The sequence below is a fragment of the Ictidomys tridecemlineatus genome, chromosome 4 (assembly GCF_052094955.1).
Source record: "Ictidomys tridecemlineatus isolate mIctTri1 chromosome 4, mIctTri1.hap1, whole genome shotgun sequence".
Taxonomy (NCBI): Eukaryota; Metazoa; Chordata; class Mammalia; order Rodentia; family Sciuridae; genus Ictidomys; species Ictidomys tridecemlineatus.
The window spans coordinates 124,537,129-124,554,833 of NC_135480.1; positions in this window are offsets into that span (position 1 = coordinate 124,537,129).

The following is a 17,705-nucleotide window of genomic DNA, read 5'->3' on the forward strand; positions in this document are numbered from 1 at the left end:
GCTCCCTTGCCCCTCATTTGCCTAATTCCAGGGTGGCCTGTACACCCTTCTTTGAACCAGGAGTGATCAAATAGGCCTGCCTTTAATACTGCTAGGCTTCTAAACTTTGAGGCCTGCTGATGGTGGGGTAAAGATTTTTTTTGTAAATTGGAGTCATGAGAAAACACAAGCACATAATGGCTAGCTTCTGCAGGGCTTTGAAAAACTCATTTGACCCAAAGGATCCCTATTCTCACTTGATGCAGGTCAGGGACCTTACAGAGGAAGGCGAGAGACTTCATCCACAATGACTGCTGTTTTGCCATATTGGCTTTGGATGCACATATGGGATCTTTCCTGAGATCCATCAGGTGCTGACAATCTAAGCCACAGCCTCACACAGGGCCAAGAGGCTGATTCAGACACATCCCTTTGCAAAGCAATTAAGCAAAGAGCCACAAGTGGTGCCCATTCGTTTGCATTTCAAAACTGTTTTCTTCAGGCTTCACAAAGGTGTGTCCTGAGGAAAAGACCTTGCTGACATCCAGGGAAACAGAACAATAGGTAAGCAAATGTCCCAAAGCAGGGTTTCTCCACTGAGACTTTAATGGGCCCACTGATATCTGAGTTTTCTGAGTTGCTCGCCATTCCTTTCAGCTATCTAGTCCATGGCCATGTCACCAAGCTTCGAGGTGGTACATATCTTGAACAGAAAACCATGAGCCTGTTCTGAAGAGTGGCCAGAATTCAGGAAGAAAAGAGAAATTTAGGAAGATAGTAGGTTTTGCCCATGGATAAGGCAAGCCGCAGTCCATTCATAAATTGGGCAGGATGAATCCTGGAATCTTTTTACTAGACAGGACACATCCATTGATGCATTCTCTTTTCTAATGTCTACAACCACGGACACAGTGCTATACACAGACAAAGCAACACTCGCCTTGTCAAAAGACTTGCTAGAAACAGTCCACTTTCAATCAAACAATTCGCCTTTCCTAGCTCTTCTAAGAACATGAGACCAAACCACAAACTCACACCCACACCCACAAAGCCACCTCCTTCCCCCAAAGAGGTCTGTGACTACCCACAGTGTCCTCTGACTGGTGGGCCATACTAGGTTCCCCCGAATTGGCCTGTCTTGTCACAGATCTGGCCTCCTTGGCCAATTCTGTGAAGTTGTCAGGAGCCAGGGGTGAGCCACGACCTGCTTTCTCTGGAAAGACCCCCTTCAGAGCTTTCCTGGCAATTGGCCATTCTCACATCTGTAGGTACCAAGAAAGACTGACTCTGTCCTTGGTAAATCCAAACAAGTGACCCCACTGGGACTGGCACTGGGACTGCCTCTGGGTGCCTGGCTTCCTGGATCCCAAGTTCAGAGAGTTCCATCACCAAGGAAGTGTGGTGAGGTCACTTCCTTCAGGAACTGAATGAGGTCACTGCCTTGGAAACCACTTTGTCCTAACTGTTGCTTCCAAGGGTCCCATGAGATGGAGGCTGCCCCTGCTTCCTGTGACAATTTTACAAGTTAGAATGGTATATCAACCATAGGAACCCTGGAAAAGCTCTCCACACAGGCCTGGTTTTTTCAATCTTGTCTACATGAAGAAGAGAGAGGCTCATTCAGACACATCCCTTCATCCTGACCATGTTGTTTGCCACGGAAGATGACTTTTACTCTCTCAGGTCCTTCCTAGCTGCCTACATCTTATCCAGGGATCATTTCTGCATGGACCTTGGAGGTTCTCAGCAGGTGGAAGATCTTCTACATTCCTGTATTGTAAGACCAACTCAGTCCCTTCTCTTCTGTAAAGTGAGATTGAGGAAACAGTGAATGCTTGGGGTAAAGAACATGTTCAATTTGGGTTAGAAATCATTCAGCTGGATGAAGAATGGTATTGGGAACCTGTGATATTTATAATAATATAGAGGTGAAATATATGTATGAAAACAGAAATCTAAGTAAGATTTGAAGGTCATAAGGGCATTGGGCCCTTGATTGGGATACTTAGCTTTGAATTACATTCTGTTCAGATGTCTCTGATAAATCAACATACAATGGCATAGGACCTTGTACCTTGAATGATTGAATGTAGAAGAGAAGATCAAGTCAAAAAGGGATAGTAGGTAGGATTAGAAAGATAGTCAGTAGGTTTAGGAAGAAGAGTGCGTATAATATTTGGACCAAAAGTTCTTTAGCAATAGGGTGTCTGTTAGAGAGTGAATGTAAATGTCAACACATGTGAAGAGTCAGTCACAATTATGAACTGGGGAAGATATGTAGAAAAGCAGATATGAATATAGACATTAGGAAATTAGGCAAAGTATAAAGTGAGTGATAGGATTAGACATTTTCAACACGGTTGAGGTAAAATATATAATCTTAGGCAGAAACAAATGTGTAGTCACCAATAGAATTGACATTTGAGAGCATTAGCCAACCTTGACAAGGATGGTTTTAGTAATCCATGCTCACTTTCCAATTAGGCTTAGGTACAATCATAAGTGTGACCTTTGCATTTTGTGTTCAGAATATCACTGTGATAAAATATATATGTAGATCAGGTGACATGAGTATTTCTTCCACTATTTTTGGGAGCAATATGTTGAAGATGTATAAATTAGAATTCGGGGGTACAAATAGGTGTACCCTGGGTCTATGAGTATAGAGATAATGTATTAAGAGACCATATTGTGAATAAAGAATATAACTGGTTCCAATTTAAATAATGGTTTGAATTGATATCTGAAAACATATAAGAAATCTTATATTGATACACGATCATTCATTCCAACCAGTTATACATCTAATGGTAATATTAGGGTGATGTTTACCATGAGGGGTGTGTGAGTTTTGGTTCCAAAATGATTATGGAAATCCAAAATAATGTGTTTGGAAAGAAGTCTCATGAAAAGACCAGTCAAAAAACATGGAGGAATACATGTGTTCTGAAGCAGGATTTGATTGAAAGTGAACCAAATGCCTAGAAATTTGTGAACTTGAGGATGAAATATATATCTTATGATGTGCATCAACTGAAGAAATAGTAATGTACCAGTGTTGAATATAAATAAATGTCAAAATACACATCATGTCCCATAGGAGTCTACTTGCATTGATGTTAAACAGGGTCAGTTACTATAGAAATGTTAGGGACCACCTGCAGAGAAGGCCCAGCAGCTGGTTGTGGCCCGAGCCTGCCCCACCCCCAGTGCCTGCAAGGTAGGAGACCCGGAGACCCACGGGCAGGTCAGGCCCAGCAATCTGCCGAGAGACAGAGCTGACACACGCGCCTGCAGGGAACAGGGTCCTGTGACCCACCAGCGGCCTTCTGTTGGGCAGGCCCGTCCCCTCCCCCAGTGCCTGCAAGGTAGGCGGGATTGTCACCTCTAGCAGATCAGGCTTAGCGGCCTGCTGAGGGGCAGGACAGTCCCCTCACCCAGTGCCTGCAAAGTAGGCGGGACTGTGACCACTGGCAGAGCAGGCCCAGCGGCTGGTTGCGGGCCGGAGCCGGCCCCACACCCAGTGCCTGCAAGGTAGGAGAACCGGCGATCCACGGGCAGGTCAGGCCCAGCAATCTGCGGAGAGACAGAGCTGACACACGCGCCTGCAGGGAACGGGGTCCTGCGACCCACCAGCAGCCTTCTGTGGGGCAGGCCCGTCTTCTCCCCCAGTGCCTGCAAGGTAGGCAGGACTGTCACCTCCAGCAGATCAGGCTTAGCGGCCTGCTGAGGGGCAGGACAGTCCCCTCCCCCAGTGCCTGCAAGGTAGGCGGGACTGTGACCACCGGCAGAGCAGGCCCAGCGGCTGGTTGCGGGCCGGAGCCAGCTCCACCCCCAGTGCCTGCAAGGTAGGAGAACCGGCGACCCACAGGCAGGTCAGGCCCAGCAATCTGCGAAGAGACAGAGCTGACACATGCGCCTGCAGGGAACGGGGTCTTGCGACCCACCAGTGGCCTTCTGTGGGGCAGGCCCGTCTCCTCCCCCAGTGCCTGCAAGGTAGGCGGGACTGTGACCACCGACAGAGCAGGCCTAGCGGCCTGCTGAGGGGCAGGACCGTCCCCTCCCCCAGTGCCTGCAAGGTAGGCGGGACTGTGACCAGCGGCAGATCAGGCCCAGCGGCTTGTTGCGGGCCGGAGCCGGCCCCACCCCCAGTGCCTGCAAGGTAGGCGTACTGGGGACCCATCGGGAGGTTAGGCCCAGCAACCTACGGAGAGACAGAGGTGCCCCTCGCGCCTGCTGGGTAGGCGGACCTTCGACCGGCCAGCAGAGCAGACCTAGGGCCCGCCAGCGTGGTAGACAGATCGCACCAATTGGTGGAGGATCACAGCCACCATCTGTCCTGCAAGGGAGACTTTTCAACTATACAAGAGCAATATAAATAAATAGAGGGAAAATTTCAAAAACACAACAGTTTCACCAAGCAGAAAGAAACGCCAGCAGTATGAAAAGACAAGGAAAGAAAGGACCACAGGCAATGCAGGTCAACTCAACTCTAGAAGAGGTAATAGCTGCAACAGATGGAATGTCAGACAGAGAGGTCAGGATATACATGCTTCAGATGATCTGGAGTCTCAAGGAAGACATGAGACAGCAAAATCAGACAATGAAAGATCACATTGACAAGGAACTTCATAAACAAATCCAGGAAGTAAAAGATCAATTTCACAGGGAGATAGAGGAAATAAAAAACAAACAAATAGAAATCCTAGAAATGCAGGAAGCAATAAACCAACTTAAAAACTCAATTGAGAAAACTACCAGCAGAGTGGATCACTTAGAAGATAGAACATCAGACAATGAAGACAGAGTATTTCAACTTGAAAAGAGCATAGACAGCTCAGCAAGTCTGCTAAGAAACCATGAGCAGAACATCCAAGAAATATGGGATAATATCAAAAGACCAAACTTAAGAGTCATTGGGATACAGGAAGGCACAGAGCTCCAAACCAAAGGAATAGACAATTTATTCAGTGAAATAATACGAGAAAACTTCCCAGACTTGAAGAATGAGACAGAACCCCAAATCCTAGAAGCCTACAGGACGCCGAATGTGCAAAATCATAAGAGATCCACACCTAGACACATTATAATGAAGATGTCCAACATACAGAATAAGGAGAGAATTTTAAAAGCTACAAGAGAAAGGAAGCAGATTACATTTAGGGGTAAACCAATCAGGATAACAGCTGATCTCTCAACACAGACTCTAAAAGCTAGAAGATCCTGGAATAACATATTTCAAACGCTAAAAGAAAATGGGTTCCAACCAAGAATCGTGTATCCGGCGAAATTAAGCTTCAGGATGGAAGATGAAATTAAAACATTCCATGATAAACAAAAGTTAAAAGAATTTGCAGCTAGAAAACCATCTCTTCAAAAAATCCTTGGCAAAACACACAGGAAGAGGAAATGGAAAACAACAATGAAAACCAACAGTGGGAGGTAGGACAGTAAAGGGGGGAAAAATCAAAGAGAAAAACAAATCAGGTTTAACAGCATTAATAAACAAGTATGGCTGGAAGAACAAACCATATCTCAATAATAACCCTAAATGTTAATGGCTTAAACTCACCAATTAAGAGACACAGGCTAGTTGAATGGATCACAAAACAAGATCCAACAATATGCTGCCTACAGGAGACGCATTTGATAGGAAAGGATATACATAGACTGAAGGTGAAAGGTTGGGAAAAATCATATCACTCATATGGACTGCGGAAAGAAGCAGAGGAGTGTCCATACTCATATCAAATAAAATAGATTTCAAACCAAAGTTAATCAAAAGGGATAAAGAAGGACACTACATACTGCTCAAGGGAACCATACACCAACAAGACATAACAATCATAAAATATATGCCCCAAACAACGGTGCTGCTGCGTTCATCAAGCAAACTCTTCTCAAGTTCAAGAGTCTAATAGACCACCATACAATAATCATGGGAGACTTCAACACACCTCTCTCACCACTGGACAGATCTTCCAAACAAAAGTTGAATAAGGAAACTATAGAACTCAATAACACAATTAACAACCTAGACTTAATTGACATATATAGAATATACCACCCAACATCAAGCAGCTACACTTTTTTCTCAGCAGCACATGGATCCTTCTCAAAAATAGATCATATATTATGTCACAGGGCAACTCTTAGACAATATAAAGGAGCGGAGATAATACCATGCATCTTATCTGATCATAATGGAATGAAACTAAAAATCAACCATAAAAGAAGCAAGGAAAAATCATGCATCACTTGGAGAATGAACAATAGGTTACTGAATGATCAATGGGTTTTAGAAGACATCAAGGAGGAAATTAAAAAATTCTTAGAGTTTAATGAAAACACAGACACAACATATCGGAATCTATGGGACACATTGAAAGCAGTTCTAAGAGGAAAATTCATTGCTTGGAGTTCATTCCTTAAAAAAAGAAAAAACCAACAAATAAATGATCTCATACTTCATCTCAAAATTCTAGAAAAAGAAGAGCAAAACAACAGCAAAAGAAGTAGAAGGCAAGAAATAATTAAAATCAGAGCTGAAATTAATGAAATCGAAACAAAAGAAACAATTGAAAAAATTGACAAAACGAAAAGTTGGTTCTTTGAAAAGATAAATAAAATTGACAGACCCTTAGCCATGCTAGCGAAGAGAAGAAGAGAGAGAACTCAAATTACTAGCATAAGGGATGAAAAAGGCAAGATCATGACAGACACTTCAGAAATACAGATGATAATCAGAAATTATTTTGAATCCTTATACTCCAATAAAATAGAAGATAGTGAAGGCATCGATAAATTTCTTAAGTCATATAATCTGCCCAGATTGAGTCAGGAGGATATAGACAACCTAAACAGACCAATATCAATTGAGGAAATAGAAGAAAACATCAAAAGATTACCATCTAAGAAAAGCCCAGGACCGGATGGGTTTACAGCAGAGTTATACAAAACGTTTAAAGAGGAACTAATACCAATACTTTTCAAGCTATTTCAGGAAATAGAAAAAGAGGGAGAACTTCCAAATTCATTCTACGAGGCCAACATCACCCTGATTCCGAAACCAGACAAAGACACTTCAAAGAAAGAAAACTACAGACCAATATCTCTAATGAACCTAGATGCAAAAATCCTCAATAAAATTCTGGCAAGTCGGATACAAAAACATATCAAAAAAATTGTGCACCATGATCAAGTAGGATTCATCCCTGGTATGCAAGGTTGGTTCAATATACGGAAATCAATAAATGTTATTCACCACATCAATAGACTTAAAAATAAGAACCATATGATCATCTCGATAGATGCAGAAAAAGCATTCGACAAAGTACAGCATCCGTTTATGTTCAAAACTCTCGAAAAACTAGGGATAACAGGAACATACCTCAACATTGTAAAAGCAATTTATGCTAAGCCTCAGGCTAGCATCATTCTGAATGGAGAGAAATTGAAGGCATTCCCTCTAAAATCTGGAACAAGACAGGGATGCCCTCTCTCACCACTCCTGTTCAACATAGTTCTCGAAACACTGGCCAGAGCAATTAGACAGACGAAAGAAATTAAAGGCATAAAAATAAAAAAAAAAGAAGAACTTAAGTTATCACTATTTGCAGATGACATGATTCTATACCTAGCAGACCCAATATGGTCTACAAAGAAACTGTTAGAGCTAATAAATGAATTCAGCAAAGTGGCAGGTTATAAAATCAACACGCATAAATCAAAGGCATTCCTGTATATCAGCGACAAATCCTCTGAAATGGACACGAGGACAACCACCCCGTTCACAATATCCTCAAAAAGAATAAAATACTTGGGAATCAACCTAACAAAAGAGCTGAAAGACTTATACAATGAAAACTACAGAACCCTAAAGAGAGAAATTGAAGAAGACCTTAGAAGATGGAAAAATATACCCTGTTCATGGATAGGCAGAACTAACATCATCAAAATGGCGATATTACCAAAAGTTCTCTATAGGTTTAATGCAATGCCAATAAAAATCCCAACGGCATTTCTTGTAGAAATGGAGAAAGCAATCATGAAATTCATATGGAAGAATAAAAGACCCAGAATAGCAAAAACAATACTAAGCAGGAAGTGTGAATCAGGTGGTATAGCGATTCCAGATTTCAAACTATACTACAGAGCAATAGTAACAAAAACAGCATGGTACTGGTACCAAAACAGGCAGGTGGACCAATGGTACAGAATAGAGGACACAGAAACCAACCCACAAAACTACAACTTTCTTATATTTGATAAAGGGGCTAAAAGCATGCAATGGAGGAAGGATATCATCTTCAACAAATGGTGCTGGGAAAATTGGAAATCCATATGCAACAAAATGAAATTGAATCCCTTTCTCTCGCCATGCACAAAAGTTAACTCAAAATGGATCAAGGAGCTTGATATCAAATCAGAGACACGGCATCTGATAGAAGAGAAAGTTGGCTACGACCTACATGCTGTGGGGTCGGGCTCCAAATTCCTCAATAGGACACCCATAGCACAAGAGTTAACATCTAGAATCAACAAATGGGACTTACTCAAACTAAAAAGTTTTTTCTCAGCAAAAGAAACAATAAGAGAGGTAAATAGGGAGCCTACATCATGGGAACAAATCTTTACTCCTCACACTTCAGATAGAGCCCTAATATCCAGAGTATATAAAGAACTCAGAAAATTAGACAATAAGATAACAAATAATCCCATCAACAAATGGGCCAAGGACTTGAACAGACACTTCTCAGAGGAGGACATACAATCAATCAAAAAGTACATGAAAAAATGCTCACCATCTCTAGCAGGCAGAGAAATGCAAATCAAAACCACCCTAAGATACCATCTCACTCCAGTAAGATTGGCAGCCATTATGAAATCAAACAACAATAAGTGCTGGCGAGGATGTGGGGAAAAGGGTACACTTGTACATTGTTGGTGGGACTGCAAATTGGTGCGGCCAATTTGGAAAGCAGTATGGAGATTTCTTGGAAAGCTGGGAATGGAACCACCATTTGACCCAGCTATCCCCCTTCTGGGTCTATTCCCTAAAGACCTAAAAAGAGCATGCTACAGGGACACTGCTACATTGATGTTTATAGCAGCACAATTCACAATAGGAAGACTGTAAACCAACCTAGATGCCCTTCAATAGACGAAAGGATAAAAAAAATGTGGCATTTATACACAATGGAGTATTACTCTGCATTAAGAAATGACAAAATCATAGAATTTGGAGGGAAATAGATGGCATTAGAGCAGATTATGCTAAGCGAAGCTAGCCAAGCCCTAAAAAACAAATGCCAAATGTCTTCTTTGATATAAGGAGAGTAATTAAGAACAGACTAGGGAAGAAGAGCACAAGTAGAAGACCATCATTAAACAGGGTTGGGAGGTGGGAGGGAAAGGGAGAGAGTAGGGAAATTGCATGGAAATGGAACGAGACCCTCAGGTTTATACAAAATTACATACAAGAGGAAGTGAGGGGAAAGGGAAAAATAATACAAGGGGGAGGAATGAATTGCAGTAGTGGGGGTAGAGAGAGAAGAGGGGAGGGGAGGGGAGGGGAGGGGGGATAGTAGAGGATAGGAAAGGTAGCAGAATACAACACACACTAGGATGGCAATATGTAAAGCAATGGAAGTGAAACTGATGTGATTCTGCAATCTGTATAAGGGGCAATATGGGAGTGCATAACCCACTTGAATCAAAATGTGAAATATGATATATCAAGAACTATGTAATGGAGGGGTAAGACAAGATAATACAAATGGAAGAAATGATTTACAGTAGAAGGGGTAGAGAGAGAAAAGGGGAGGGGAGGGGAGGGGAGGGGGATAGTAGAGAATAAAACTTACAGCAGAATACATCAGACACTAGAAAGGCAATATGTCAATCAATGGAAGGGTAAATGATGTGATACAGCAATCTGTATACGGGGTAAAGTTGGGAGTTCATAACCCGCTTGAATCAAACTGTGAAATATGATGTATTAAGAACTGTGTAAGGTTTTGAACGACCAACAATAAAAATAAATAAATAAATTTTAAAAAAAAGAAATGTTAGGATTTTATGCACCATTCACTGAAGTTAGTTTTCAGTACTAGGAAACAAATATGTATTTCAGGTGGATGAATATTTCTGAGAATAATCTTGTGAAAAGTTGATTATAAATCCACATACATGAACATGAATTCAGGGAGTGTAAAATAAGACACACATATTTTATATTTTCAAAAATCTAGAGAGTGTGTGTGTGTGTGTGTGTGTATATATATATATATATATATATATATATATATATATATATACACAAAACACACACAGAGAGACATTAAAAAGTAAAAATATATATGCCACTTGAAATTCATCATGAAATATATATCATCCCAAGATCCAGAAATATTTATTTTACTGGACATGGATGTATGTATCATGTTGTTGAAGTAGGAAGCTCACCCATAGGTTGATTTTCAGTTCCAACAGCATTTAGGAGGAGTGATTTCTTCTCACAGTTTGTATCTGCCAATTCAGCCACCTCACAACAATGTAGCTGGGAAAGCAGGTATGATTCTCTATGTGCATGTAAAAATACGTGTGCTGAATAGGCTGCATAGAAAGGGAGACGGGAATTCACATATTGGTTAAGTTTAAAAACACATGGAGAACTATTACATTGGACTAGATTCATAACATCTACCCTTTATAATGCAAAAGGCCTGTCCAACTACACACCATGCCTCCTCTGAACTGCTTGTATTTCTATTCTGTTTGGGTTATTTTTTTCTATCATATTAGGATTTGTAGTCAGAGTCTAGTAGGGTATGGGTTAGTGTCAGGGATTCAGTATTTGGAATGGAAAATAGGAAAATGAATCCAATGTGCATGCAAATATGTGCTACACAAAATGTTCCCACTGTCATCCAGAAAAATGCCTTGACAATACCCTTGCCCCAAGTAAGACGCAATTCGAGGAGAAGAGTTAGAAAATCTTTGAATACATATGTGGAATGAAAAATGCTCAGGAGTTCACAACTTTGGAGGTGGTAGAGGAGTTTCCATAAGTAAGGGACAGGATAAACACTCCACAAACATGGAGCTCTGCTGGCCTAAAGACTTCTTGAGAAACTGCCTCTGAGGTAGGGCTCTTGAAATATATGTTGTTGTCAGGAGCATTAGCTTCCTTTGTAGTGAGACCATCAAAGCTGGGTCTGCATCTATGTGACCTGGAGGACATGGTTTCTTATTTTCCAATGAACATGAGGCAGAAGTGCTGAATTCTCTCTTTGTAGGTAAACTGTGGCCACTGGGGGCTAAGTATCTCCCCGTGGGAACTGTGAAGCCATTTGGTCATCCTCCACTTTTCGTGGTGATTCTTGCTGCTGCACTGAAAGTTTGGTATTTGCTTCACGAAATACAAGGACTTCAACTGGGACACAGTGCTGGACGGAGTTCTGTCACGTGTAGTGTGTAAGGGTCCTAGGAGAATGCACCAAGCATGCTTCTATCACACAGACCTTACAGAATTACTAAGTAACATTTGAAGGCCATAAGGGAATTTTGCCCTTCATTGGGATACTTAGCTTTGAATTACATTCTGTACAGATGTCTCTGATAAATGCATATACAATGGCATAGGACTTTGTAACTTGGATGATTGAATGTAGAAGAGAAGATCCAGTCAAAAGTGGATAGTAGGTAGTATTAGAAAGATAGTCAGTAGGTTTAGGAAGAAGAGTGAGTATAATATTTGGACCAAAAGTTCTTTAGCAATAGGGTGTCTGTTAGAGAGTGAATGTAAATGTCAGCACATGTGAAGAGTCAGTCACAATGATGAACTGGGGAAGATATGTAAGAAAGCAGATATGAGTACAGACATTAGGAATTCAGGCAAAGTATAAAGTGAGTAATAGGATTAGACATTTTCAATAGGGTTGAGGTTGAATATATAATCTTAGGCAGAAACAAATGTGTAGTCACCAATAGAATTGACATTTGTGAGCATTAGCCAACCTACACAAGGATGGTTTCAGTAATCCATGCTCACTTTCCAATTAGGATTTGGTACAATCATAAGTGTGACCTTTGCATTTTGTGTCCAGAATATCACTGTGATAAAATATATATGTAGATCAGGTGACATGAGTATTTCTTCCACTATTTTTGGGAGCAATACGTTGAAGACATATAAATTAGAATTCGAGGGTACAAATAGGTGTACCCTGGGTCTATGAGTATAGAGATAATGCATGAATAGACCATACTGTGAATAAAGAATATAACTGGTTCCAATTTAAATAATGGATTGAATTGATATCTGAAAACATATAGGAAATCTTATGTTGATACACGATCATTCATTCCAACCAGTTATACATCTAATGGTAATATTAGGGTGATGGTTTACCATGAGGGGTGTGTGAGTTTTGGTTCCAAAGTGATTATGGAAATCCAAAATAATGTGTTTGGAAAGAAGTCTCATGAAAAGACCAGTCAAGAAACATGGAGGAATACATGTGTTCTGAAGCAGGATTTGATAGAAAGTGAACCAAACGCGTAGAAATTTGTGAACTTGAGGATGAAATATATATCCTATGATGTGTATCAACTGAAGAAATAGTAATGTACCAGTGTTGAATAAAAATAAATGTCAAAATACACTTCATGTCTCATAGGAGTCTACTTGCATTGATGTGAAACATGGTCAGTTAGTATAGAAATGTTAGGATTTCTGTGAACCATTAACTGAAGTTAGTTTTCAGTACTAGGAAACAAATATGTATTTCAGGTGGATGAATATTTCTGAGAATAAACTTGTGAAAAGTTGATTATAAATCCATATACATGAACATGATTTTAGGGAGTGTAAAATAAGACACATATATTTTAATATTTAGAAAAATCTGAAGAGTGTGTGTGTTTATATATATATATATATATATATATATATATGCATAAAACACACACAAAGAGACATTATAAAGTAAAAATGTATATGCCAATTGAAATTCATCATGAAATATATGTCATCCAAAGATTTAAAAAATATTTAGTTTACTGAACATGGATGTATGTATCATGTTGTTGAAGTAGGAAGCTCACCCATAGGTTGATTTTCAGTTCCAACAGCATTTAGGAGGATTGATTTCTTCTCAGAGTTTGTATCTGCCAAGTCAGCCACCTCACAAGAATGTAGCTGGGAAACCAGGTAGGATTCTATATGTGCATGTAAAAATACATGTGCTGAATATGCTGCAGAGAAAGGGAGACAGAAATTCACATATTTGTTAAGTTTAAAAACACATAGAGAACGATTAAATTGGACTAGATTCATAACATCTACCCTTTATAATGAAAAAGGCCTGTCCAACTACACACCATGCCTCCTCTGAACTTCTTTATTTCTATTCTGTTTGGGTATTATACTCTATCATATTAGGATTCGTAGTCAGAGTCTAGTAGGGTATGGGTTAGTGTCAGGGATTCAGTATTTCGAATGGAAAATATAAAAATGAATCCAATGTGTATGCAAATATGTGCTACACAAAATCTTTTCACTGTCATCTAGAAAAATGCCTTGACAATACCATTGCCCCAAGTAAGACGCTATTCGAAAAGAAGAGTTAAAAAATCTTTGAATACATATGTGGAATGAAAAATGCTCAGGAGTTCACAACTTTGGAGGTGGTAGAGGAGTTTTTATAAGTAAGGGACAGGATAAACACTCCACAAACATGGAGCTCTGCTGGCCTAAAAACTTTTTGAGAAACTGCCTCTGAGGTTGGGCTCTTGAAATATATGTTGTTGTCAGGAGCTTTCACTACCTTTGTAGTGAGACCATCAAAGCTGGGTCTGCATCTATGTGACCTGGAGAACATGGTTTCTGATTTTCCAATGAACATGAGGCAGAAGTGCTAGATTCTCTCTTTGTAGGTAAACTGTGGCCACTGGGGGCTACGTATCTCCCCGTGGGAACTGTGAAGCCATTTGGTCATCCTCCACTTTTCATGGTGTTTCTTGCTGCTTCACTGGGAGTTTGGTATTTGCTTCACGAAATACAAAGACTTCAACAGGGACACAGTGCTAGAGGAAGTTCTGTCACGTGTGGTGTGTCAGGGTCCTAAGAGAATGCACCAACCATGCTTCTATCCCACAGAGATTGGCGCCTTGACCATAGCAACCTGATTCTGAACATTGTTCTGAAACATCTCCATATAACAAGATGCCTTTACATATAAGGGTCTGCTGGCTGCACCATGTCAGTCACAAGACATTTGGAAGCCAATGGCAGATACACATGGCCCCACCACAGATGTTTTATCACACACCTGCACACGACTGCTCTAGGCCCACTACTCAGCAGGACCCACCTCACTGGCATCTCTGTTCTTCATCATTTTCATGAAAGCCGTCAATCAAGGCATCTGTCTGGTAAACTCATGATCAGCAACAGGACATCCTAAGGTTCTCCAGTGCCACCTGGTCATGGGAATTTCAAAGATTGCACGGTATTTATCTAGCCATTTTTAAAGAATGAAGTTGCAGGCGCTCTGGGTTTCCATTCATACAGGAACCATTTAATGGTGTTAAAGATCATTTCAGTGAAAAGCTCTGGAGAACTCTCACAAACAAGGCTTCCCAAAGAGTGGCCAAAAAACGTCACATGAAACAAGGCTCACTGAGGTCTACAATGTGAGGTCCATGTGTGTTTTGACTCTCAACTATGGCTTCCAGGTCTTTAAGAATAAAATCATGTGATATCCTGGCTGAGATTCCCAGTGTTCTGTGGAAAGTCACCCTGGGCTTTGATCTCAGTTTCCAGGGGGGACTCTCATGCATGGCCTCGGAAAATCCCAACTCAATTCATGGCAATACTTCTCTGAGGTCAGTTCCAGAACTCAGTCTCCAAGGGGAATCACACCAGAGTTCAAGCCCAGGCGGACCCAGTCATCTCTTCCACCGCCATACAAATGACCACAATTCAAAGCAAAACACTGCCACAAGGCCCTCAACTTCTTCCATATAGACAATCCTCATAAGCTCTGGCTGGAGGTTTCCATGAGGGGCGCAGCCTAAGACAGTGTCCACAATAAGCTCTCTTGCCCCTCATTTGCTAATGTCAGGGTGGCCTGGACACCCTTCTTTGAACCAGGAGTGATCAAATAGGCCTGCCTTTAATACTGCTCAGCTTCTAAATTTTGAGGCCTGCTGATGGTGGGGTACAGATTTTTTGTGTAAATTGGAGTCATGAGAAAACACAAGCACATAATGGCTAGGCTCTGCAGGGCTTGGAAAAACTCATTTGACCCAAAGGATCCCTATTCTCACTTGATGCAGGTCAGGAACCTTACAGAGGAAGGCGAGAGACTTCATCCACAATGACTGCTGTTTTACCATATTGGCTTTGGATGCACATATGGGATCTTTCCTGAGATCCATCAGGTGCTGACAATCTAAGCCACAGCCTCACCCAGGGCCAAGAGGCTGATTCAGACACATCCCTTTGCAAAGCCCTAAGCAAAGAGCCACAAGTGATGCCCATTCGTTGGCATTTGAAAACTGTTTTCCTCAGGCTTCACAAAGGTGTGTCCTGAGGCAAAGACCTTGCTGACATCCAGGGATACAGAACAACAGGTAAGTAAAAGGCCCAAAGCAGGGTTTCTCCACTGAGACTTTAATGGGCCCACTGATATCTGAGTTTTCTGAGATGCTCGCCATTCCTTTCAGCTATCTAGTACATGGCCATACCACCAAGCTTGGAGGTGGTACATATCTTGGACACAAAACCATGAGCCTATTCTGAAGAGTGGCCAGAATTCAGGAAGGAAACAGGAATTTAGAAAGATAGTAGGTTTTGCCCATGGATAAGGCAAGCTGCAGTCCATTCATAAATTGGACAGGATGAATGCTGGAAGCTTTCTACTAGACAGGACACATCCATTGATGCATTCTCTTTTCTAATGTCTACAACCACAGACACAGTGCGATACACAGACAAAGCAACACTTGCTTTGTCAAAAGACTTGCTAAAAACAGTCCACTCCAAACCAAACAAGCCGCCTTTCCTAGCTCTTGTCAGAACATGAGACCAAACCACAAACTCACACCCACACCCACAATGCCATCTCCTTCCCCCAAGTAGGTCTATGACTACCCGCAGTGTCCTCTGACTGGTGGGCCATACTAGGTTCCCTTGAAATGGCCTGTCTTGTCTCAGATCTGGCCTCCTTGGCCAATTCTGTGAAGTTGTCAGGAGCCAGGGCTGAGCCACTACCTGCTTTCTCAGGACAGACCCCCTTCAGAGCTTTCCTGGCAATTGGCCATCCTCACATCTGTAGGTACCAAGAAAGACTGACTCTGTCCTTGGTAAATCCAAACAAGTGAGCCCACTGGGACTGGCACTGGGACTGCCTCTGGGTGCCTGGCTTCCTGGATCTCAAGTTCAGACAGTTCCATCACCAAGGAAGTGTGGTGAGGTCACTTCCTTCAGGAACTGAATGAGGTCACTGCCTTGGAAACCACTTTGTCCTAACTGTTGCTTCCAAGGGTCCCATGAGATGGAGGCTGCCCCTGCTTCCTGTGACACTTTCACAAGTTAGAATGGTATATCAACCATAGGCACCCAGGAAAAGTTCTCCACACAGGCCTGGTTTGGTCCATCTTGTCTACATGAAGAAGAGAGAGGCTCATTCAGACACATCCCTTCATCCTGACCAGGTTGTTTGCCACAGAAGATGACTTTTACTCTCTCAGGTCCTTTTTAGCTGCCTACATCTTCTCCAGGGATCATTTCTGCATGGACCTTTGAGGTTCTCAGCAGGTGGAAGATCCCCTACATTCCTGTATTGTAAGACCAACTCTGTCCCTGCTCTTCTGTAAAGTGAGATTGAGGAAACAGTGAATGCTTGGGGTCAAAAACATGTTCAATTTGGGTTAGAAATCATTCTCCTAGATGAAGGATGGTATTGGGAACCTGTGATATTTATAATAATATAGAGGTGAAATATATGTATGAAAACAGAAATCTAAGTAAGATTTGAAGGCCAGATGTGCATCGGGCCCTTGATTGGGATACTTAGCTTTGAATTACATTCTGTACAGATGTCTCTGATAAATCAACATACAATGGCATAGGACCTTGTACCTTGGATCATTGAAAGTAGAAGAGAATATCAAGTCAAAAAGGGATAGTAGGTAGGATTAGAAAGATAGTCCGTAGGTTTAGGAAGAAGAGTGAGTATAATATTTGGACCAAAAGTTCTTTAGCAATAGGGTGTCTGTTAGAGTGTGAATGTAAATGTCAGCACATGTGAAGAGTCAGTCAAGTGATGAACTGGGGAAGATATGTAGGAAACCAGATATGAATATAGACATTAGGAAATTAGGCAAAGTATAAAGTGAGTGATAGGATTAGACATTTTCAACAGGGTTGAGGTTGAATATATAATCTTAGGCAGAAACAAATGTGTAGTCACCAATAGAATTGACATTTGAGAGCATTAACCAACCTAGACAAGGATGGTTTTAGTAATCCATGCTCACTTTCCAATTAGGCTTAGGTACAATCATAAGTGTGACCTTTGCATTTTGTGTTCAGAATATCACTGTGAAAAAATATATATGTAGATCAGGTGACATGAGTATTTCTTCCACTATTTTTGGGAGCAATACGTTGAAGACGTATAAATTAGAATTCGGGGGTACAAATAGGTGTACCC